Source organism: Protobothrops mucrosquamatus, unplaced genomic scaffold, assembly GCF_001527695.2.
Source record: "Protobothrops mucrosquamatus isolate PMUCROS unplaced genomic scaffold, P.Mucros_1.0 scaffold2779, whole genome shotgun sequence".
Lineage (NCBI taxonomy): Eukaryota > Metazoa > Chordata > Lepidosauria > Squamata > Viperidae > Protobothrops > Protobothrops mucrosquamatus.
The window spans coordinates 136,636-158,431 of record NW_015388816.1 but is presented as its reverse complement, the minus strand read 5'-3'; the positions used below and the strand labels follow the sequence as shown (position 1 = coordinate 158,431).

General features: G+C 42.6%; 1 pseudogene; it reads left to right on the top strand.

The window, feature by feature from the left end:
* LOC107296387 overlaps nucleotides 1-21,796 on the top strand; it is a 70,035-nt pseudogene that overhangs the window by 28,483 nt on the left and 19,756 nt on the right.

The following is a 21,796-nucleotide window of genomic DNA, read 5'->3' as shown; positions in this document are numbered from 1 at the left end:
TGGCTGGCTAGGTTTTACTGAGGATGCTCCCTTCGTTTTTAATAAGTTAGTGAGGGGCAGGGCTATTTGAGCAAATGAGGGGATGAATTGACGGTAAAAGTTTGCAAAGCCCAGGAAACTTTGTAGTTGCTTTCTTGTGCGGGGTGGTGCCCAGTCTAATACTGCCCTGACCTTCTCTGGGTCCATTTCAATGCCTTGTCGGGATATGCGATAACCTAGGTAGTCTATCTTTTCCTGGTGGAATTCGCATTTTGAGAGTTTGGCATATAGGTGGGCGGTTCGCAGTTTCTTTAAAACCGCTCTGACTAGGTTGACATGTTCCTCTTTTGATTCGGTGAAGATAAGAATGTCATCTAAGTAAACAAGGACCCCCTTAAATAGGTGCTCCCTTAGAACGTCATTGATTAATTGCATAAATACTGCGGGGGCCCCTTGTAATCCAAATGGCAAGACTTTGAATTGATGGGTTGTTCCAGTCTCCTCGACGGAATGCCCAGATTCCCCACTAGCGTCGGGCTAATGAGGCAGCGGGTGCAGCCAGAGTCTATTAATGCTCTCACCCTCATGGCTTCGGCCATGGGGGGGATGAATATAGTCACTGTCTTGAGGATGGGTGCGATGCATCCACATACCAGGGGTTCGCCCTCCGAGCTGTCATCTGAGGCGTCCACCGGCCCTGCGGTGTAGGCTGGGGTTCTTTCCCCCTGCTGAGCAGAGGTGGGGGATTCCACAGCTTCCATCATTCTCATGGCAGGTTCTTTTGGCTTAGCTGGAGGCTTTCCGGAATTACTGGCCGGTGATCTGTTAGGGTTGTGTTGGGTGGCTCTTGAGCGGCATTCTACAGCTTGGTGCCCTTCTTTCCCACACTTGAAACACCCCGGTTGCTTCTTGGCCGTGGCCAATGGTTTCACTGGTTCGTGTGTCAGCTCAGGCGGTGAGCGGCTCCATTGGTTTCCTCGGCGGTGCCTCTTCACTATGTCGATCTCTGCTTCCTCTGCCAAGACGTACCATTCCTCGAGTTGGTGTGGGTCCCCTCGGGGCAGGCAAGCATCATATAAGTCATAATTTAGTCCGTCTTTGAAATGGCTAAGGAGGATGTCTTCTGGCCAGTTCAGTTTGCTGGCAATGGCCCGGAATTCTTGTATATATTCGGCTACCGGGCGTTTGCCTTGCCTCATTGTTTTTATCCTTTCGCGGGCTTTGCGATCAGCCAGGGGGTCCTCAAATCGCCTTCTCAGAGAGGTTTGTGGTCCCGTGTCTCCACCACCTCTTCTCCTGAGGATTCTGACCTCTCAGATCCCGACAGCTGGCAGGGTTTCAGCCGGGGCAGCGGCTCCCTTTCCGGCTCCCTTTCCGGGGAGTTTTCTCCCTTTCTTGCTCCACTGTCTGACATGGTAGTTTTTGCAAAGTCCCCCGACAAGGGTCTTCCTTCCAGGTGGACTAATTTTGCAAGTCCTGTCTAATGTAAGGACCCACCCCACTTTGCATCTTAAGAAGACAGAACTCCTGGAATATTTCTTCCAACAGGCATCTTTATTAAGAGAAAGCTGGATGTAGGCGTTCTAGACAGGACTTGGGTCCAAGCTCTCCCATTCAAGGTTTTAAGGGATCCCCCATTAGCCACACCCCCATCACCCCCTTCTCCCAGCGACAATCCCAGGCATTACATTCTCACCCCCTTTTCCTCATTGCTGGGAGGAGACTTCAAAAAGGATTACATGAAAGCTAATGACCCCCATTTTTATTGTTAGTCCGTTTGGTGATATCCACATCCAGTCCCTTTGAAGTAGGCTGAAGGAAGTGAGGGCCATAAAGCCCCTTTGTTCACCCCCTTCCCTTCATCGTATGACAGAATCCAGAGCAGGCAGAAATGCGGGTTTTCATAGTTGATAACTAGAGATGGAATATATTTGGATTCTGACAGATACTAAGCTGGGAAGACTGGGCTTCTGGCAAAAGAGGATTCAGAACTTTGAATGGAGAGGAATACATCTGAGCTATTGAGGAAAGGCTGCCCATTTCCTCCACAGGCCGAGAGGGGGCTGTCCCGGACTCAGAGGTTCACCCGTGCGGAGATGGCCTGTGTCGTGATGGAGCATAATTTGTATAAAGAGAGGCTGATGGAACTACAGGAAGTGGTTTGACGTGCTGAGCTTCTGAGGTAAGCCATATTCAGGATTTCTGTTTTAAAATATTTTATTAATTTTCCAATTTTACATTTAGGTATTTAAAAAGCAACGTGGTGACTGGGTTAATCAATAGTTGAATAACAAAATCTTTAGTACAAATCTCAAGTTGCAACATCAAATATTTCTTCTCTTTTTCCCTTAACATTTACTGTCTCGTATTCAAGCTAGTACAATTCTTATTATATCAACTCAATAAAAATATCATTATTACATTTATCAATAAATTTTTAGCTTATACGTATCTTAATTACATTCAATATTCATAGACAATCCATATCCTGTTATTAATTTTTACCCAATTTTTAATTTCTCATCAATATTCCAATTTAACCTTTGATATTTATAATTTTCAAGCTTTAGATAACCAACATTTCCCTTATCTCAATTCATAATAAAATCTAATATCCAAAATACACATTTTATCTATTTGAATATAATCTTGTTCTATTTCCTAAAAGTTATCTATTTCCCATCATATTAAATCATCTACTTAATGATACAATATCCCCTTTAATAAATCAAAACCATTATGTATATTACCTGGGTTAATCAATAAATCAAACATATTCATAATAATTAATTTTTTTTTTCCTTTTAGGTCTAATTTTTAAATATTAAACAGATAGAGTCCTTATTTTCAACTAATTTCCAAGTAGTTTAAAACTAATGACCAGAATTCCCCTTATCTCAACTTCTCCCTTTAACCCTCTAATTAGTAATGTGACATATTCAGGATTTCTGAGAGAGCAAGAAGAATCTGTATCTACAGATAGTCCTTGACATACAACCACAATTGAGCCTGAAATTTCCATTGCTAAGCAAGACAGTTGTTAAGCGAGTTTCACTCTATTTTACGGCCTTTCTTGCCAGTGAATTGTTGTTAAGTGAATCACAGGAGTTATTAAGTTAGTAACACAATTGTTAAGTGAATCTGGCTTCCCCGTTATCAACAGATCACAAAAGGTGACTCCGGGACACTGCAACCATTATAAATATGAACCAGTTGCCAAACGTCTGAATTTTGATCACGTGATCATGGAATGCTGCAATGGTCACAAGTGTGAAAACGGTCATAATCACTTTTTTCAGTGCTGTTGTATCTTCAAACAGTCATGAAATGAATGGCTGAAAGTCAAGGACTCCCTGTATTCTGCTGTTGTTCTCTGTGGTCTTTGCCAGCCCTTCCAGCTGAACCAGGGAAATAATCTGCCATTTGATTTAGAACTTGTCTTGGCTAACTTAGTCATGGCTCTTCCTAAAAAGCTTGGGTTGCTTCCTAGCCAAACTCTTTGGGATGACCCAGAAATGAGTGGGGATTTTTTCATCCCTTGCTTCTGGTCTGACGATGTTGTCCTTGCCTACTGTAACAGCATCCCAGGGACCAAAATGGGAGAAAAAGAAGAGAGATAGTCTCTTTTCCATGGCTGATTAAGCAGCTGTAACTAGGGAAATGAGTTACTTTGGAAGTGGGAATTATAAGTTGGTGAGACTTGTATTGCAGTCTTAGCAATCTCCCTGATCACATTAAGTCAGGGGTCTTCAAACTTGGCCCTTTTATGACTTGTGGACTTCAACTCCCAGAATTCCTCAGCCAGTGTGCCTGGCTGAGGAATTCTGGGAGTTGAAGTCCACAAGTCATAAAAGGGCCAAGTTTGAAGACCTCTGCATTAAGTGTTCTTTCCAAAAGTCCTGTTACTAACTAATACAACACTAGCTGGACTTTTGCCTTCTATGCTTCTTTTTCTTTTGAAATTGAAATACTTGCAATTTTATTTTTATAGCCCACTTTCCCAATCTATGTTCACTTTGCTTCTTAAAGGATCGAAGTTGTGTTAAGGTTTGTTTTAAGAGTGCACTTTAGTTGTAAAATTTGCAGGATATTTATGAAATGTAAAAGTGTAATGTAGGTAGTCATTACATCTGCTAACCCAATTTACTTTAAAAGCTTTGTTTTTCACTTGGCTACATCTGCAACCAATTAATTATTTTTTGTCAGTTTGAAAAATTGGCTAAAAGTAAAGCTGAAGACAGATGACAGAATTATATATTTGGCCTTAGACACTTCAGTTTGTTCACAATTTTACAAAAAGAGCTGAGGAAAACAGGAAAAAACAGTAATAATCATTGCATAGAAATTTTGCCTCTAGACAGTTTCATTTTCTGAACTAATACTACTATTAGCAATTTCTGGTTTTGCTAAACCTGAAATTTCATTTTTATCCTTTTAAGACAGGGGTGTCAAACTGCCGGCCCATAGGCCGGATGCGTCATGGCGAAACCGCGCCCACCCCATTGCCGGCAATGGAAAAAAAGTCGTGATATGTCACGACACGTCACATGACGTCACGAGTTTGATACCCCTGTTTTAATAGATTTCTAATTTTGACAAGTAAAATTTTGTTCAGATTCATACAAGCTTCTCTGTTCTTTCACATATTTGAGCACAAAATTTCTATACCCAGGTAGTCCTTGACTTACAACCGTAATGGAACCTGCCCATTACAGTTATATGTCATGACGGTCATAAAGAGGATTATCTCTGGATTTTAACCTTTTTTGCAGTGGTCGTTAAGAGAATGCAGCAGTTGTAAAGCAAACGCCATAATCATTAAGTGAACACATTGTTCGCTATGGGACATTTTTGCTGAAACCAGAAGTAAACACCAGTTTTTGGCCAAAACATCATAAATCACGGTCACATGACTGTGAGATGCTGCAAACGGCCATAAATGCAGACTGGTTGCTAAGCGCTCCAAATTCAATCACGAGACAACGGGAGGGAGGGCATAGGAATTTCAGAATTCGGTCATAATCATCTTTTGGGGGGTCTGTCATAACTTTAAACGGTGCTAAGGGACTGGTCATAAGTTGAAAACCACCTTTACTGACAGCTGGAATAGTGAATGGTCTTCCATTGCTCAGAGTTGGTTAAAAGATGGACAGTTATGATTTAAATAAATAAAAATAAATGACAAGTTATTCTAATGGAAGAGATTTTTCCAGATGTATTTTTTTAAGTCAACAAACAAAGCACGAGAGAAAGGAGGGAGACTGCTTTCACCAGTTTTTCCCAGGTGTTTTTCTGAATCTTCATATCTCTAGTCTGTAATTATGTAGCTCCCAATTGCCATTCTATGTTTTAAGCAGCAGTTAGAATAGAATTAGCATTGAGCACAAATTGGTTACTTTCTACCTTTTTCTAGTGGTTCTTCAGAGTGAGAGAATGAATACCGTCAATACACAGAAACAGACAATAATAATAATTGTTTGCTTCTTCTTAGGGCTTCCCCGGAGGAACAAGCGATTCAAATGAAGAAATCGTCATTTTGGAAAATGTAGGTCCTGCATATGATATACTGCAGTGGTGAAATCTAGCTGTTTCAGGATTCTGCCGTGGAGTGTCCAACACAGGATACACAATTTAGCAGCCTGAGCTTCATATTTTCTTTTTCTTTTGAAACAGACCATTTCTTGATCTCCTGGGTGCAAGCATTAACTTGAAATTACGTGGGAGTAATATTTCAGAAGCAGTAGCTAACGATTTCTAGCTGGGCAGCCCCAACTGCTATGATTGCTAGGAGCAGAAATGGAACTAAACTTTGCAGGCAAATGGTTTCTGTGCTTCTGTTTGTTTGTTCAGGTCACTGAGGTCTCCTGCCCTTAGTGCAGGAAACTATTACGACTTGCTTTCAGATTTTTGCTTCTTCTTTTAGGATGGACCCCTTGCCCTTCTCTTTCCTCTAACCATATTGGTTTTCCTCCACTCCGGCAGTTTTGATCGCCTGTTCAGCCCATCAGATGCTCTTGAGAGCGCTGTGGCCTCTCCTCTACCACCAGGGAGGTCCCGGCCTAGCCACAACAGCCAAAGAGATTCAGGACGGAGCACACTGAGATTCATCCCACAAGCAATCTCACCCTCTGAGTAAGTTTACAAGACCGTAAACCCAAATTCTTAATTCTTCCTATCAGGAATCCTTGGGAATACAATGCAAGTGTGTTTGACTATGTTTTTACCACTAATCTGCTTTTCTCAGTTTGGATTGCGCTGTTTGCTCACAGTTTTTCTGGTTGGGTATTTTTCCTTTGGGGTACAGGTAGTCCTCTACTTATAATAGTTCATTTAGTGACCGTTCAAAACTACAACAGCACTGAAAAAAGTGACTTATGACCATTTTTCACACTTACAACCGCTGCAGTATTCCCATAATCGTGTGATCAAAATTCGGACGCTTGGCAACTGGCTCACATTTATGACGGTTGCAGGTGATGACGGGATCAGGTGATCACTTTTTGTGATTTCCTGACAAGCAAAATCAATGGGAAAAGCAGATTCACTTAACAACCATGTTACTAACTTAATAACTGCAGTGATTCACTTAACAACTGTGGCACAAAATATTATAAAATGGGGCAAAATTCACTTAAATGTTTCACTTAGCAACAAAAATTCTGGGCTCAGTTGTGGTCCTAAGTCGAGGACTACCTGTATTTTTCCTTCTCTCCTGTTAATCTAAAAATCTTTTTTTCACTTCAACTGGAAGTGATGCTTTGAGACTTTATGCAGGCGCGCACCTTCTCCCAGAATACTACAAACTTATCTGCTTTGTGATGGAATGGATTGTTTGTCCATTTAACACAGGGCTGATGGCTCCCCACAGCAGAAGCGCCGAGAACTGTATGGTGAGATCCGCTCACACATCTGGCAGGAACATGGTCGGGCACAGATCCGTGGGTGGAGCCAGCCCCCTTCATTTCAGGTGAGGATTTTTGGCATGCGCACCAGAATCACATGCTTTGAGGTTACCCTACCTACATAGAGAACCTACTAGTTCTCTTGAATTAATGCTTTTAATGTGATCTTATCTAGAAAAACACACGTTATAATTTTTATCTATCTATGTAATACTGTACTAAAATTCTCATTCCCATAACCTTTAACTGGGTGAAATGGTGCATCATAAGGCAGCAATTTTTGTACCAAATCTGGGACCCATGACTCTGTGGAATTGAAATTTGGCAAATTTTATAAAACATTTTATGACATAAACATTGTCCTAAAACAATTTATGATATAATACAAAATGTCAAAACATTTCTTATGCTGATGTTTGACTGTGTTATAGCGTTTAACATGGGCTATTTTTAAGGCAGATACATCTCTGAATATAGGCAGCATATTAGAAGTTCTGTCACTGTTAAAGACATTGAGGAATCTAATAATACTTCTGAAAGGATGACCCAGTGGGTCATGAGTTGTCCAGTTATTATTTAAATGTACATGCAGCCCACCTCCCAGCAGCTCTAAGGGGTTACAGTTTACATGTTTTTTTTAAAAAAAATGATAAAAATGAAGAATTAAAAACAGCAAAAATGACAAAATAAAATGGGAACAAAACAAAACAAAACCAAAAACCCACCCAAAAGAAAGAGAGCTTCAGTCACCCTCACCAAAGACTTGGGAGAAAAGTACTATCATGTACAGACAGTCCTCAACTTACGACTACAACTGAGCCCAAAATTTCCATTGCTAAGCAAGACAGTTGTTAAGTGAATTTTGTCCCATTTTAAGACCTTTCTTACTACAGTTATTAAATGACTCACTGCAGTTGTTAGTAACACAGCTGTTAAGTGAATTTGACTTCCCATTGACTTTGCCTGTCAGAAGTTCACAAAAGGTGATCACATGACCCCAGGACACGGCAACTGTCATAAATACATGCCAGTTGCCAAGCGTCTGAATTTTGATCATATGACCATGGGGATGCTTTAATGGTCATAAATGTGGAAAATGGTCATAAGTCACTTTTTTCATTGCCATTGTAACTTTGAACACTCAATAAATGAATGGTTTTAAGTCAAGGACTTTCCTGTACGTGTTTTATCACTCCTGAAATGGGCAATGGAGTGGAAAATGCAGCCCTGGCATTTGATTCTCTGAATTATAGGTAGCCGAGTTACAGCTATAATAGAGCTGTAATGATTTTACGGCCCTTTTTGTGGCGGTTGTTAAGCAAATCATACTGGGTGTTAAAACAAATCTGCAGTTTTTAAACAAGCACTGCAATCAGTAAGTGAACCCACTGTGGTGTGGTTTTGCTGAAAACCAGAAGTAAGTGCCAGTTTTCATCAAAACTATCACAAAACACAGTCAAATGACCACTGGACACTGCCAACAGCCGTAGATGTGCAGATGACCATGCCCAAAATGTGGTCATGTGACCATGGGACAGGGGCAAATGTTGGAGCTTTAAATCTGAGTCCCCTTTTTCAAGACAGTCGTAACTTTAAACGGTCACTAAGCAACCAGTCATATGTCAAAGGCTACCTGTAATTGAGGGGTTGGCGGAGAACAATGGTGTCTTAGCTTTTAAACATTTTCTTACACAGTAAAAATGGTTCTATCCCCAGCTGAGACCTATTCACATTTCAGACTTGATTTTCTGTTTGTTAAAATGGGGTTACTGTTTTACTGCAGGGCCTGGACCCACCTGCAGGAACTACTCAGGTACCTGTACTTGTGCAGCTGAGAATGCTGGAGCAGAAGGACCCCAGTACCAAGGTGATGAAGCAAGCTGTCTCCAACTCATGAACAGTTGAGGGCTGCTTTTTGTGTTGTTTTTTTCCCAAATTAAAAAGTAATGCAAAATCAAGTAAATCTTAATAGAACTAGAAACTTCCTGACAGCTAGAACAATTAACCAGTGGAACAACCTGCCTCCAGAAGTGGTGAATGCTCCAACACCGGAAGTTTTTAAGAAGAGACTGGACAGCCATTTGTCTGAAATGGTATAGGGTTTCCTGCCCGAGCAGGGGTTGGACTAGATCAGGGGTTTTCAACCTTTTCACCCATTGTACCACTTTTAGGATATGTACCACCAGTCGCCTAGCAAGGTGTCAAAAACTTGATGACCAAAAAAAAAAGGGAAAAATGTGATAAAGTACAGGTAGTCCTTGACTTACAACAGTTCACTTAGTGACTGTTCAAAGTTACAATGGCACTGAAAAAAGTGCCCCCCAAGCCACAGCCGAGCAAGACACCTGCCTGCCCGCCCGGAGGCGCTCTTCCTCCTGTCCAAGGTTTTCATTGTTGTGAGCATTTCTGTTGAGGATTGGCAGCGGGGATGGGGTGGGGGGTGTTTGGTTTTTATTCTCCCTGTCTGCTGGGTGGTTGCAGCAGATTTTGGTCACTTCACATGACCCTGGAACACTGTGACCGTCATAAATATGAATCAGTTGCCAAGCATCTGAATATAAATCACAAGACCCTGGAGATGCTGCAACATTCCAGTTGCGTGTCTTCTGGGCTCAGCAGAAGCACCAGGATCAGTGCAGCTTTCCAGCTGGAGCCTGGCGCTGATCCTGGCACTTCCACTGAGCCATGACAGCCTTGCAGCTCCAGCCGTCTCTCGCTCAGGCTTGTGCAGTGCTGCCACCGGTTCAGCTCATTCCCCTCCCCCGCTACTTTTCTAGGATGGCCGCGTACCACCTGCCAGGTGCCAATGTACCACAGGTGGTACCCGTACCACTGGTTGAAAAGCCCTGATCTAGTCCAACCCCCTGCTCAGGCAGGAAACCCTATACCATTTCGGACAAATGGCTGTCCAGTCTCTTCTTAAAAACTTCCAGTGTTGGAGCATTCACCACTTCTGGAGGCAGGTTGTTCCACTGGTTAATTGTTCTAGCTGTCAGGAAGTTTCTAGTTCTATTAAGATTTACTTGATTTTGCATTACTTTTTAATTTGGGAAAAAAACAACACAAAAAGCAGCCCTCAACTGTTCATGAGTTGGAGACAGCTTGCTTCATCACCTTGGTACTGGGGTCCTTCTGCTCCAGCATTCTCAGCTGCACAAGTACAGGTACCTGAGTAGTTCCTGCAGGTGGGTCCAGGCCCTGCAGTAAAACAGTAACCCCATTTTAACAAACAGAAAATCAAGTCTGAAATGTGAATAGGTCTCAGCTGGGGATAGAACCATTTTTACTGTGTAAGAAAATGTTTAAAAGCTAAGACACCATTGCTCTCCGCCAACCCCTCAATTACAGGTAGCCTTTGACATATGACTGGTTGCTTAGTGACCGTTTAAAGTTACGACTGTCTTGAAAAAGGGGACTCAGATTTAAAGCTCCAACATTTGCCCCTGTCCCATGGTCACATGACCACATTTTGGGCATGGTCATCTGCACATCTACGGCTGTTGGCAGTGTCCAGTGGTCATTTGACTGTGTTTTGTGATAGTTTTGATGAAAACTGGCACTTACTTCTGGTTTTCAGCAAAACCACACCACAGTGGGTTCACTTACTGATTGCAGTGCTTGTTTAAAAACTGCAGATTTGTTTTAACACCCAGTATGATTTGCTTAACAACCGCCACAAAAAGGGCCGTAAAATCATTACAGCTCTATTATAGCTGTAACTCGGCTACCTATAATTCAGAGAATCAAATGCCAGGGCTGCATTTTCCACTCCATTGCCCATTTCAGGAGTGATAAAACACGTACAGGAAAGTCCTTGACTTAAAACCATTCATTTATTGAGTGTTCAAAGTTACAATGGCAATGAAAAAAGTGACTTATGACCATTTTCCACATTTATGACCATTAAAGCATCCCCATGGTCATATGATCAAAATTCAGACGCTTGGCAACTGGCATGTATTTATGACAGTTGCCGTGTCCTGGGGTCATGTGATCACCTTTTGTGAACTTCTGACAGGCAAAGTCAATGGGAAGTCAAATTCACTTAACAGCTGTGTTACTAACAACTGCAGTGAGTCATTTAATAACTGTAGTAAGAAAGGTCTTAAAATGGGACAAAATTCACTTAACAACTGTCTTGCTTAGCAATGGAAATTTTGGGCTCAGTTGTAGTCGTAAGTTGAGGACTGTCTGTACATGATAGTACTTTTCTCCCAAGTCTTTGGTGAGGGTGACTGAAGCTCTCTTTCTTTTGGGTGGGTTTTTGGTTTTGTTTTGTTTTGTTCCCATTTTATTTTGTCATTTTTGCTGTTTTTAATTCTTCATTTTTATCATTTTTTTTAAAAAAAACATGTAAACTGTAACCCCTTAGAGCTGCTGGGAGGTGGGCTGCATGTACATTTAAATAATAACTGGACAACTCATGACCCACTGGGTCATCCTTTCAGAAGTATTATTAGATTCCTCAATGTCTTTAACAGTGACAGAACTTCTAATATGCTGCCTATATTCAGAGATGTATCTGCCTTAAAAATAGCCCATGTTAAACGCTATAACACAGTCAAACATCAGCATAAGAAATGTTTTGACATTTTGTATTATATCATAAATTGTTTTAGGACAATGTTTATGTCATAAAATGTTTTATAAAATTTGCCAAATTTCAATTCCACAGAGTCATGGGTCCCAGATTTGGTACAAAAATTGCTGCCTTATGATGCACCATTTCACCCAGTTAAAGGTTATGGGAATGAGAATTTTAGTACAGTATTACATAGATAGATAAAAATTATAACGTGTGTTTTTCTAGATAAGATCACATTAAAAGCATTAATTCAAGAGAACTAGTAGGTTCTCTATGTAGGTAGGGTAACCTCAAAGCATGTGATTCTGGTGCGCATGCCAAAAATCCTCACCTGAAATGAAGGGGGCTGGCTCCACCCACGGATCTGTGCCCGACCATGTTCCTGCCAGATGTGTGAGCGGATCTCACCATACAGTTCTCGGCGCTTCTGCTGTGGGGAGCCATCAGCCCTGTGTTAAATGGACAAACAATCCATTCCATCACAAAGCAGATAAGTTTGTAGTATTCTGGGAGAAGGTGCGCGCCTGCATAAAGTCTCAAAGCATCACTTCCAGTTGAAGTGAAAAAAAGATTTTTAGATTAACAGGAGAGAAGGAAAAATACAGGTAGTCCTCGACTTAGGACCACAACTGAGCCCAGAATTTTTGTTGCTAAGTGAAACATTTAAGTGAATTTTGCCCCATTTTATAATATTTTGTGCCACAGTTGTTAAGTGAATCACTGCAGTTATTAAGTTAGTAACATGGTTGTTAAGTGAATCTGCTTTTCCCATTGATTTTGCTTGTCAGGAAATCACAAAAAGTGATCACCTGATCCCGTCATCACCTGCAACCGTCATAAATGTGAGCCAGTTGCCAAGCGTCCGAATTTTGATCACACGATTATGGGAATACTGCAGCGGTTGTAAGTGTGAAAAATGGTCATAAGTCACTTTTTTCAGTGCTGTTGTAGTTTTGAACGGTCACTAAATGAACTATTATAAGTAGAGGACTACCTGTACCCCAAAGGAAAAATACCCAACCAGAAAAACTGTGAGCAAACAGCGCAATCCAAACTGAGAAAAGCAGATTAGTGGTAAAAACATAGTCAAACACACTTGCATTGTATTCCCAAGGATTCCTGATAGGAAGAATTAAGAATTTGGGTTTACGGTCTTGTAAACTTACTCAGAGGGTGAGATTGCTTGTGGGATGAATCTCAGTGTGCTCCGTCCTGAATCTCTTTGGCTGTTGTGGCTAGGCCGGGACCTCCCTGGTGGTAGAGGAGAGGCCACAGCGCTCTCAAGAGCATCTGATGGGCTGAACAGGCGATCAAAACTGCCGGAGTGGAGGAAAACCAATATGGTTAGAGGAAAGAGAAGGGCAAGGGGTCCATCCTAAAAGAAGAAGCAAAAATCTGAAAGCAAGTCGTAATAGTTTCCTGCACTAAGGGCAGGAGACCTCAGTGACCTGAACAAACAAACAGAAGCACAGAAACCATTTGCCTGCAAAGTTTAGTTCCATTTCTGCTCCTAGCAATCATAGCAGTTGGGGCTGCCCAGCTAGAAATCGTTAGCTACTGCTTCTGAAATATTACTCCCACGTAATTTCAAGTTAATGCTTGCACCCAGGAGATCAAGAAATGGTCTGTTTCAAAAGAAAAAGAAAATATGAAGCTCAGGCTGCTAAATTGTGTATCCTGTGTTGGACACTCCACGGCAGAATCCTGAAACAGCTAGATTTCACCACTGCAGTATATCATATGCAGGACCTACATTTTCCAAAATGACGATTTCTTCATTTGAATCGCTTGTTCCTCCGGGGAAGCCCTAAGAAGAAGCAAACAATTATTATTATTGTCTGTTTCTGTGTATTGACGGTATTCATTCTCTCACTCTGAAGAACCACTAGAAAAAGGTAGAAAGTAACCAATTTGTGCTCAATGCTAATTCTATTCTAACTGCTGCTTAAAACATAGAATGGCAATTGGGAGCTACATAATTACAGACTAGAGATATGAAGATTCAGAAAAACACCTGGGAAAAACTGGTGAAAGCAGTCTCCCTCCTTTCTCTCGTGCTTTGTTTGTTGACTTAAAAAAATACATCTGGAAAAATCTCTTCCATTAGAATAACTTGTCATTTATTTTTATTTATTTAAATCATAACTGTCCATCTTTTAACCAACTCTGAGCAATGGAAGACCATTCACTATTCCAGCTGTCAGTAAAGGTGGTTTTCAACTTATGACCAGTCCCTTAGCACCGTTTGAAGTTATGACAGACCCCCCAAAAGATGATTATGACCGAATTCTGAAATTCCTATGCCCTCCCTCCCGTTGTCTCGTGATTGAATTTGGAGCGCTTAGCAACCAGTCTGCATTTATGGCCGTTTGCAGCATCTCACAGTCATGTGACCGTGATTTATGATGTTTTGGCCAAAAACTGGTGTTTACTTCTGGTTTCAGCAAAAATGTCCCATAGCGAACAATGTGTTCACTTAATGATTATGGCGTTTGCTTTACAACTGCTGCATTCTCTTAACGACCACTGCAAAAAAGGTTAAAATCCAGAGATAATCCTCTTTATGACCGTCATGACATATAACTGTAATGGGCAGGTTCCATTACGGTTGTAAGTCAAGGACTACCTGGGTATAGAAATTTTGTGCTCAAATATGTGAAAGAACAGAGAAGCTTGTATGAATCTGAACAAAATTTTACTTGTCAAAATTAGAAATCTATTAAAACAGGGGTATCAAACTCGTGACGTCATGTGACGTGTCGTGACATATCACGACTTTTTTTCCATTGCCGGCAATGGGGTGGGCGCGGTTTCGCCATGACGCATCCGGCCTATGGGCCGGCAGTTTGACACCCCTGTCTTAAAAGGATAAAAATGAAATTTCAGGTTTAGCAAAACCAGAAATTGCTAATAGTAGTATTAGTTCAGAAAATGAAACTGTCTAGAGGCAAAATTTCTATGCAATGATTATTACTGTTTTTTCCTGTTTTCCTCAGCTCTTTTTGTAAAATTGTGAACAAACTGAAGTGTCTAAGGCCAAATATATAATTCTGTCATCTGTCTTCAGCTTTACTTTTAGCCAATTTTTCAAACTGACAAAAAATAATTAATTGGTTGCAGATGTAGCCAAGTGAAAAACAAAGCTTTTAAAGTAAATTGGGTTAGCAGATGTAATGACTACCTACATTACACTTTTACATTTCATAAATATCCTGCAAATTTTACAACTAAAGTGCACTCTTAAAACAAACCTTAACACAACTTCGATCCTTTAAGAAGCAAAGTGAACATAGATTGGGAAAGTGGGCTATAAAAATAAAATTGCAAGTATTTCAATTTCAAAAGAAAAAGAAGCATAGAAGGCAAAAGTCCAGCTAGTGTTGTATTAGTTAGTAACAGGACTTTTGGAAAGAACACTTAATGCAGAGGTCTTCAAACTTGGCCCTTTTATGACTTGTGGACTTCAACTCCCAGAATTCCTCAGCCAGGCACACTGGCTGAGGAATTCTGGGAGTTGAAGTCCACAAGTCATAAAAGGGCCAAGTTTGAAGACCCCTGACTTAATGTGATCAGGGAGATTGCTAAGACTGCAATACAAGTCTCACCAACTTATAATTCCCACTTCCAAAGTAACTCATTTCCCTAGTTACAGCTGCTTAATCAGCCATGGAAAAGAGACTATCTCTCTTCTTTTTCTCCCATTTTGGTCCCTGGGATGCTGTTACAGTAGGCAAGGACAACATCGTCAGACCAGAAGCAAGGGATGAAAAAATCCCCACTCATTTCTGGGTCATCCCAAAGAGTTTGGCTAGGAAAAGGTAGAAAGTAACCAATTTGTGCTCATTTCTGTTGAGGATTGGCAGCGGGGATGGGGTGGGGGGTGTTTGGTTTTTATTCTCCCTGTCTGCTGGGTGGTTGCAGCAGATTTTGGTCACTTCACATGACCCTGGAACACTGTGACCGTCATAAATATGAATCAGTTGCCAAGCATCTGAATATAAATCACAAGACCCTGGAGATGCTGCAACATTCCAGTTGCGTGTCTTCTGGGCTCAGCAGAAGCACCAGGATCAGTGCAGCTTTCCAGCTGGAGCCTGGCGCTGATCCTGGCGCTTCCACTGAGCCATGACAGCCTTGCAGCTCCAGCAGTCTCTCGCTCAGGCTTGTGCAGTGCTGCCACCGGTTCAGCTCATTCCCCTCCCCCGCTACTTTTCTAGGATGGCCGCGTACCACCTGCCAGGTGCCAATGTACCACAGGTGGTACCCGTACCACTGGTTGAAAAGCCCTGATCTAGTCCAACCCCCTGCTCAGGCAGGAAACCCTATACCATTTCGGACAAATGGCTGTCCAGTCTCTTCTTAAAAACCTCCAGTGTTGGAGCATTCACTGCTTCTGGAGGCAGGTTGTTCCGCTGGTTAATTGTTCTAACTGTCAGGAAGTTTCTCCTTAGTTCTACGTTGCTTCTCTCCTTGCTTAGTTTCCACCCGTTGCTTCTTGTCCTTCCTTCAGGCGCCTCGTCCTTCTCTTCATTAAACTAGACATACCCAATTCCAGCAACCTTACAACGAGGTGAGCTTCCTGAAGGGCTTCTGACAAGCAAAGTCAATGAAGGAAGCCAGATTCACACAATGAACACATGATCTATTTAATGACCATGGTGATTTACTTAAAGACTGCAGTAATAGTGGGACTCAGTTAATGACCACATCACTTAGTAATGGAGGTTCCAGTCCCAATTGTGGCCATAAATCAAGGACCACCTGTGAAAGCAGGTGACCTTTACGTTCTCCCCAGAATGACACCTCTATCCTCAGGAAGGCAGGTAGAATCACAGTGTAACAGTAACAAGAAGAAGAAAATGGTAGGAAGAGAGAAGGAGGACAGGAAGAGCCAGACGCTGCCTGAAGCAACTCAACATAGACAGGAATAGTGTATTATATCAGACATTTCTTCCCCACTTCAATCTCCATTACCAGCCTTCCTGGGTCCCAATCCAGAGAGTGGGTTCTCTGCCAACTGCCTCCATTTCCCTTGCTTCTTCATCACTGTCAGATCGGGGTGCCAAAGGGTCTTCAAGGATTTCTGGCCCTACCAATGGCTTTTCACCAACAAGTGCTGTCAGGCCTATAGAAGAAGAGGGAAAGCAACATTAGAAAAAGGAACACTTATCTATCAGGAACCCAGAACACATTGGGACACCTCACTTTGAAATCTCACAGCTAGTCTGAGATTCCTTCAAAGCAACTAACTAGGCCAGTGTTTCCCAACCTCAACAACTTTAAGATGGGTGGACTTCAACTCTAGGCTTCTTTTTTTCAGAGACATGTAGATATGAGAATAAACATCAACAATCCAAAAAGCACTGAAGAATGAAAGACTCAATCTAGAACAGGGGTCTTCAAACTTGGCCCTTTTATGACTTGTGGACTTCAACTCCCAGAATTCCTCAGCCAGGCATGCTCGCTGAGGAATTCTGAGAGTCGAAGTCCACAAGTCATAAAAGGGCCAGGTTTGAAGACCCCTGATCTAGAAAAATCTCACTGGAAGAAAACTTTAGACACTTTTGATATAGAGCCTGTTTTACACCAAGTACATGTGGCTAAGTGGTGTCCATACAGATTAAAAGCAGTTTTTTGAGTTTTCAGGCTCCATAGCTGAGCTACAGTTTTCTTCCCAAATAGGTTACATTGAGATTTGAAACTCAAAACTACTCTAAACTCATATCTCCAAGCCAAACAACCAACACAAATATGCCTGTCCAATTATTGTGCCACATAAAAGAACTGAAAATTACATGTAGATTGTGCCCAATTTACTCTGGCTGAATTTGCATGACAGGTTCCACCAGATCACCTCAAGGCCAACTGACTCCTTTGTATAATACACAAAGTTTATAGTTTATTTTAATCTTGGTTTGGCTTAGCGTGTTTCCCAATCCATCCCGTTTAGTTAGTTTATAATTCAATTAATTGTGAAAATCCAGAGAATGAGTTTGCAATTAATTGAATTAATCGTGAAAATCCGGAGAACAAATGATACTGGAGAGAGCCTTCCTAGGAAGATTGATTCCCACTCAAGATATGTGTACAACTCAGGTTAAACTGTAGCCCCTAAAAAAAACCCAGTTGGGTAGAGTCAAAATCTGAATTGGAAATTGCAAGAAAAAAGATGTTTAATAGGCTGATACCCATTGTGTCCCTTAAATTCCTCTCAAACCCCACAAATCAGGTCAATTTTTCCATTAAATCCTACTCCCCAAACTCTTTATCAAAAAAAAAATGGCTGAAAGTTTTGACCCCATTTACCTAGGGTCTCCTGACCTCACTGGAAGTGTCTCACTTCTGGGCATTTGGGACCACAGAATCCTGTACTGTTCTCCCTGCTTCTTCAGACAATTTCTCAATTCCCACCTCCCAATTCATCTCACTGACCAGGAACACAAGCCATGGAGAGGATGTGAATTCCAGGCAGCACAAAGTGTTCCAGGAGCTGGTTAGTATTGGGAGCATTGAAGAGGGTCACTTCGCTGGCAGAGTGGGTCCCAGCAGCCACCCACAGCTGAGAGCTGCTGGAAGAGCTGCAATGGAGGGTATCCTGAAAGGAAATGAAGAGAAGGGTCAGGAAAAGGCAGGCACTCATAAACCCATCTTCCCATCTTCAAGCCAGGTACGGTGCCACCTGCAGCTCCTAATCTGAAATCTTAGATAAGATGGCGAGAAATCTTGCACCAACGATTTTTTTTCTAACTGTACAGCCATCATTTGGGTCTTCTGTGCCACAAGATGCACTTGCTCAGGTAAATACAATAAATATCCCCTGAGAATGTAACTTTTCAAGGCCTGAATTGTCCAATAGCAAGGATTTACAGGTAGTCCTCGACTTACAACCTTTTGTGAGTGACTTATGACCATTTTTCACACTTATGACCCTTGCAGCATCCCCATGGTCACATGATCAAAATTCAAATGCTTGGCAATTGACTCATATTTATGACAGTCGTTGTGTCCCGGTGATCAGATTTTGCAACCGTCAAACAAGCAAAATCAGTGGGGAAACCAGATTCACTTTATAACTGTATTATAAGTCCTCAACTTACAACAGTTCATTTAGTGACCGTTCAAAGTTACAGTGGGACTAGAAAGTGACTTATGACTGTTTTTCACACTTATGACCTTTGTAGCATCCCCATGATCATGGGATCAAAATTTAGATGCTTGGCAACTGACTCACATTTATGACCAGTGCTGTGTCCCAAGGTCAGGTGATCACCTTTTGCAACCTTTTGACAAGCAAAACCAATGGGGTAGCCAGATTCACTTAACAACTATGTTACTAACTCATCAACTGTGGTGATTCACTTAACAACCGTGACCAGAAAGGTCGTAAAATGGGGCAAAACTCATTTAACAAATGTCTCACTTAACAACAGAAATTTTGTGCTCAATTGTAGTCATAAGTCGAGAACTACCTGTACTAACTTAACAACTTCAGTGATTCACTTAACAACTGTGGCAAGAAAGGTCGTAAAATGGGGCAAAACTCACTTAACAACCATCTCGCTTAGCAACAGAAATGTTGAGCTCAATTGTGGTCCTAAATTGAGGACTACTTGTATACCATCTAATAATAGAGTTGTAGGAGGGAAAGGGAAGGGAAGCCACTCTCCATCTTGGCACCATTCCAGATATGTTAGACAGGGGTAGTCAACCTTGGCTCTTTTATGACTCGTGGACTTCAACTCCCAGAATTCCTGAGCCAGCTAGATGACCTCCAAGGTCCCTTCCAACTTTACTATTATTATTATTATTATTATTATTATTATTATTATTATTATTATTATTATTATTATTATTATTATTATTATTATTATTAATTATTTTATTTCCTTGGCCTTCTCAATTAAGTAATAAGTTTTCAGTGCCACTGTAACTTTGAATGGTGGGTAAATGAATGGTCATAAGTCAAGGACCGCCTGCACACTGAATATACCCAATACTGGAAAGGAACTGTGATAGCAGAGACTTTAATGCTGTCTCCCAAATACGGATAGTTAATGAATGGGGGAGGGTGCGATGGCTCAGCGGTTAAAGATGCTGAGCTTGTCAACTAGAAAGCTGACAGCCCAGGTTCAAAATCTGAGTGCTGTGCAATGGGGTGAGTCCCAGCTCCTGCCCACCTAGCAGTTCGAAAGCTTGCAAATGTGAGTACATAAATAGGTACCACTTCAGTGGGAAGGTAACAGCATTCCGTGCACCTCGGCATATAGTCATGCTGGCCAAATGACCATGGAATCGTCTTCAGACAATACTAGTGTCAACGCTGCAAATACTGTATATTCTTGCTTTGACAATATGCAGAACTGTCTGGTATTTTTATAGTTAAACCAGGCAACAGGGAAAAGGGAGGAGAATAAGGATAGCCCAAACCGGAAGTAAATCACATCTTCCAAGTTAATTGGAAGATGTGAACCATGAGCCCAAAATAGAGGCAGGGAAAAATGCTTGGAATGTATGCGTAACGGAAGAGAAGCCAGACCTAAGCATTTCCACCATGCTGTACTGACGTCTCTGTAACCTTAATAAATGCTTTTAGGAGAAAATATGCCTGAAAGTCCTTTTAAGTGTTTCGTTAATCAGACACATGACATCATGCTTAGGTCCGCCCTCATTTTAAAACGATCTGGGGTCCCGAACTCCATCCACTGCTGCTGGTAAAGATTCGGGGAAGATCTGACATGAAGGAGAAAAAATTGTCTGAGTCCAGCCTCCTCCTGGCTGCAGCAGTTTCCCCGGGTGGGGAAGCGACAGCCGGCAAGCCGGGGGAGAGAGGAATCTGGCAGATTTCCCAGCTGGGAGCGAGGCCAAAACTATCAGGAGAGTCGTCAGGCGGAGATAAGCCAAGCGAAGGCTCTGGAGGAAGCCGGCCGTCTGTCACTGAAAACTGGGGTGAGTGGAAATACCCACCTGCAGTTCGCAGTGGGTCATTAGACTACCTGGCAGAGAGATTTGAAGAGTTAGAAGTGCGAAGCGAAGAACAGCTCTTGTTGAGAGAGGCCCCCAGCCCCACCCTTGCAGAACAACTAGTTTTTCAACCCCTGGGTTCCCCTGCCAAAGCCTCCAGCCCTACAGAGAGAGAAAGCCTCAGCCTGGGCCCCCTACAGCAAGGTGAAACCAAGCAACCCCCACAGAGGAATGATCACCTATCTCTGAACCTACATCAACTAATAGAGGCCTTGCAGCAGCTTAAGGGGGTGCAAATGCCAGAAGAGCTACAGCCGGTGAGCTTGCAGATTAGGGATGCCCAGCAACAACCCCCACTTGCCCAGCAGCCATGGGACCAACAACCGGGGTGGGGACAGCAGCAACAGCCCCAGTGGGGGCCGCAACAGCCTGTTTTTGCACCACCCTTCAATGCAACCTTCGATGGAGACCCAGAGAAGCTGATTTTTTTTCTCAATCAAGGGCGCTCTCACTTGAACCGCTGGGCCTACCACTATCCGGACCCAGGTGCCATGGTCGACGTATTTGCATCCAACCTAGAGGGAGAAGCAGCTGAATGGCTGAATAATTTATACAGCGAGCAGGCCCCCGAATTGGAAGATCCCCACCTTTTCCTCTTAGGTCTGAAAGAACGATTTGAGGACCCATCCATAGGCCTCAAAGCAGCAAGACAAATTCACAAAATAAAACAAGCCGGGAGGCCTGCCCTGGAGTACGTGCGAGAGTTCCGCAAGTTAGTAGGCCGAACAGAGGGGTGGTCCGAACAATCCCTGGTTCAATACTTTGTTGAGGGATTGGATGATCACCTCTCTCAGGCTTGCATCTACCGAGAAGTACCCGATCAGCTACAAGAGTGGTACCAGACAGCGGTGAAGCTAGACGTTAAGCTCTCTCGCTATAAGAAGCCTCCCCCACATGAACCCGCGCAGCAACCAGAGCTACCCGGACAGCAATCACCCCCACGAAAGCCCTCAACTACGGCAATGGCTGAAAGACCCAGGCCACCGACACGCCCTTCCTTCAAGTGTTTCCGGTGTGGACAAGAAGGACATCGAGCGGCCACCTGTCCACTCCCCTACCCCCGACGGCAGAGCAGACCAGAACCAGCAATGCAAAAGAAACCTGCTCAGTGGCTAACGAGAGAAAAATCCAACCGGCTCACGCAGGAACCTGTCGCCCAGATTACACCCCCCACACAGGAGGACGCTGGGACTCCGGTTGGACCCGCCCCTGCTCTACCCTCCTTTGACAGCGACGATGAAGGAGAGAACGACCCGATGGTGAGTCAACAAATCCCGCCTTTTTCACTGGCCGCCAAGCTTATAATCCC